Below are 828 nucleotides of genomic sequence, written 5' to 3'. Positions count from 1 at the left end.
CTTTATCAGTTTCTTTTGATCATTCACACATTGAATACTTCACAGAATTCACATTCAATTCATTACTCATTAACTATTTCGAAATATCTATTCGTGTTTATATCTAATTTAATCATGTCTAGATATTAGTCAAAGTTCTCGATCATGTGCCCTCTAGCAAACATCTAAAGTAAAATATTTAAAATATGCCTTACAACAGTATACTTCTTAATGTAAAATATATTTCATAATGTTTTCCATTATTTTTTCCATAATAAGATAGAAAGTGCAAATGTTTTGAGAATAAAATTTCGATAACCCTATCAAACCTAGAATCATCCCGGCAGTTCTTTTTTGAACCTTTTCTAACTCTTACAATCTCTTAAAAACTGGAATCATCTTGGTAGCTCTTCTTTGAATCTTCTCAAATTACTTTTACCCATTCAAGCCTGGTAGCTTTTCCCTGAACTTTCCCTAACGACTATAATTCCTTCAAATCTGGAATGATCATGGTAGCTGTTTTTTTAAACTCTCTCCAACTACTTTAAACAATTTTCAATGGTCCTTGGCAAGCAAAGATAGCATGCTTATTACACTGGATACTGGAAATGAGAGAAAAAAAAGAGTTTAATTTTAATATGTTTGTAACAGTGACTGAAGGATCAAGTTTAAAAATTTCTTAGTACAAAACAGCAATCTTCTGGTTACAGTGCATAAAGAAAATTAATCATTTGCTTCTATAAGCATCTCTCAATAATTGCATTTACAAGAGAAGGTTTTACTCAGCTCAGGGTTAACTTTTACCAGAAAAAAAAAAGTTACAGAAACTTCTCTTAGCACTACAAGTTA

This window comes from Limulus polyphemus, unplaced genomic scaffold (genome assembly GCF_000517525.1).
Source record: "Limulus polyphemus unplaced genomic scaffold, Limulus_polyphemus-2.1.2 Scaffold13511, whole genome shotgun sequence".
Classification (NCBI taxonomy): domain Eukaryota; kingdom Metazoa; phylum Arthropoda; class Merostomata; order Xiphosura; family Limulidae; genus Limulus; species Limulus polyphemus.
The sequence above is the reverse complement of the archived record's forward strand: the minus strand, read 5'-3'. Positions refer to the sequence as shown.